Source organism: Silene latifolia, chromosome 1 (genome assembly GCF_048544455.1).
Source record: "Silene latifolia isolate original U9 population chromosome 1, ASM4854445v1, whole genome shotgun sequence".
In the NCBI taxonomy this organism is placed as follows: domain Eukaryota; kingdom Viridiplantae; phylum Streptophyta; class Magnoliopsida; order Caryophyllales; family Caryophyllaceae; genus Silene; species Silene latifolia.
In genome coordinates, this window is record NC_133526.1 from 18471837 (window position 1) to 18475017 (window position 3181).

The 3181-nt window shown below is 43.4% G+C and overlaps 1 pseudogene; it reads right to left on the bottom strand.

Annotated features, from left to right (window-relative positions):
• Window positions 1-1488: 1488 nt before the first annotated feature.
• Window positions 1489-1589, bottom strand: LOC141620987 (small nucleolar RNA R71; annotated as a pseudogene).
• Window positions 1590-3181: the final 1592 nt, after the last annotated feature.

Below are 3181 nucleotides of genomic sequence, written 5' to 3' on the forward strand. Positions count from 1 at the left end.
TGGGATTATTCTTGCTCGGATTTTGTGTTCTTTACGCCGGATTCGCATTGATTGTAATTCCTTCCTCTACCTTTAATAATAATTAATCCTTTGTTGTTTTAATTGCTTGTTATTCCATTTATTTCCCTTGCCCTAATTCTCTTTTATGCTTTTTAATTGTTATCTCATTATGTTTACTGCTGGAATCCTCTCTGCTGTTAGTTTAATTAGCATTATGAGTAGCTAAACCCCTTTCATGTTGGGATTAGGGGATCTGCGGTAGGATTGTGACGATGTAGTAGATGAAACAGATGAATTGATTATAAGACTCTGTCACCATAGCAATTTAATTGTATTTATTCGACTTAGTTGAGTGCACACTTCTAAGTTAACCCTTAATCTGGCTACAATTAATCCTAGATCGAAAGATTGGACTAAATAGGCCTGCTATAAACAGTAGACTACCCTGACGAGAATGAAAGTTAAGTTAGTGGTTGTTTAGGATAGGAAGTGGACCGAGAGGACCTTTCAACATCCGTCTTACATTAATTCGTCTGAGTCATTTACAGCTGAGTCACTATACTGCCGTAGTGAACCGAAATCATGACATGTCCTTCTCTATCTGATAGTTTTTATCCTATTTCTCTGCTTTTATTGCTTTTGCCTTTATTTCTCTTCCTTTAAAGCTCGTAGTTTAGTTAACAAATCAAACACCCCCCCCCCCCCCCATTTGTGACCAAATAGACGGACTTTTACAAATATCTTGCCTCCCTGTGGAGATCGACCTGACTTCCCTAGCTATATAGTTAGTTGAGTTAGTTTATTTTTGACAGGTATACGACAGACGTGTCAAATTTTGGCGCCGTTGTCGGGGAGGTAATTGCCCTGTTTGTTTTTCGTTCCGTTTATTTTATCCGTCTCAGGGAATTCCTATTCCTTGAGGCCGTTCAGTGTTGTTTATGCCCAGGTCAGACAGGTGTGAATTAGTTTCAGCTGATTCAGAGCCGGAGAGATTATTCAGGCATAGACTCCGTCTGATAAGGAAATCACGAAAGGAAGACTTGAGTACTTTCGAGCCAAAGCTTGATCATTTTCTTTTCACGGAAGACAGTCCGATTTCTACAGTAAAGATGCCTAAACTTTCTAGTCATTCAGTGCCTAAAGCCTCTTCTATTCCCAAAGGTTTCAATCTCCAGACTGAGGATGGGAATACCTTTGATATCCGTCCTTCTTATATCAATCTGGTGGAGAGAAACATTTATAGAGGTGTGGCAGATGAAGATCCGAGGAAGCATATGGAGACCTTTACCGATTACTGTTCTACTATCCCCACCACTAAGGGGGTAACTCAGGACAAGATTAAGGAAGTTATATTTCCTTTCTCTTTAGCTGATTCAGCCAGGGAGTGGCTGAGTGACTTGGACCGCACAAACTTTGGGTTCTGATTGGGAGTCTCTTGCTCTTGCATTTTACAAGAGATATTTCCCTCCACAACGCACCAATTTGCCGAGGGCCAAGATTACTAGTTTCAGACAGGCTCCCGATGAAAGTTTCTATGAAGCATGGACTCGATTCAAGAAGTTGGTGAGGTCTATTCCTCACCATGGTTTTGACCCATGGTTCCTAGCCAATCAGTTCTACAATGGGCTGTATGATGACCACAGAGCCATACTTGACGCGGCATCTAGTGGGAGATTCCAGGAGAACACCGATGATGATAAGGGGTGGTCTCTTATTGAAGAAATGGCTAATCACAGTGCTGAGTATGGTAACCCGAGGGATGGGATTAGGACAGTTCATGCGGTTGATAAGCAGGTTTTAGCTCAGCTGGAGACCATGAATGCTAGGTTCGACAAGTTGGAACTACAAGCTGCTGGGGAGCCTCATACGGTCCATGTTCTTACTAGGGGAGAGACCGTTTCTTGTGAGAGATGTGGAGGTAATGATGGCCACTCTGCTGTTGGCTGTCTTGTAGAGAAGGAACAAGTCCTTGCCTTTCAGCAATATAGGCAAGGAGGGGGTTCCTATTACAATAATCAAGGGGCAGTCCATCCCAATCTGAGGTGGACTAGTCAGAATGTGCTCAATCCCATACCTCCTCCGCACCAGCAGCAGCCGTATGTCCCTCCACACAAGAATCAACAAGGCTATCAGAAGCCCCCTTCTTTTACTCCTCCTAACCATGGTGCATCATCTTCCGGTGGGGTGAGTGAAATTGGTGAGCTTAAGTCTATGTTGCAAGCCTTCACAAAGCAGTGGCAATTGAGTGATCAACAGAAAGATGCATCCATAAAGGCACTTGAAACTCAAGTTGCCCAATTAGCCACTAATCAGTCCATAAGAAAGCAGGGTCAATTACCGACTCAAAATGAGAAGAATCCACACGAGACGGTAAATTTTATCAATCTGAGAAGCGGTCGTTCGTATGAGGGACCGGAAATGCAGAAATCAGACCCAAGGAGAGCTGTAACTGATGATGAACAGTGTTATGGCGAAGAAAATGAGCTCACGGCAAAGAAAGTGCTCGATCGACTGGTTTCAGGTGGTCGATCGAGCAAATCTAGGGACGAAACTGGTCGATCGAGTGAAAATACCACTCGATCGAGTGATCAAGAAATGCAGAATGGTCGATCGAGTAGTTTTTCTACTCGATCGAGTGATGAGCAAAGTGGAGTTGATCGATCGAGTGGAAATTTCACTCGATCGACTGACATTGAAGAGGAAACTACTCGATCGAGTGGGTATATTGGTCGATCGAGTAGTTTTGATGACGGGAAGCTTATTCGAGAGCCTGCTAGTGCTCGTTTAAGCGATAAATCACCGGAAAGACCTCGTTCAAGAGGTAAGAAGCGTCCAAAGGATACAGAACTTGCTCCGGAAGACACATTGGAAGAGAGAAACAAGGGACTTGAGATACCTATCACGGTTCCCTTCCCGAGGCGTCTGCAGAATACAAAGGCCAATCAACAATTCAGCAAATTTGTTGAACTTCTGAAAAGCTTGGAAGTCACTGTACCATTCACCGAGTTGCTGACAAAGGTACCCTCTTATCTTAAGTTTATGAAAGAAATTTTGAGTCGTAAGAGGACCATTAGTGATAGTGAGACCGTAGCTTTGACTGAGGTGGGGTCAGCCCTATTTCAAAATAAGCTACCTCCTAAGCAGTCAGACCCGGGTAGTTTTTCAATTCCGTGTCATATCG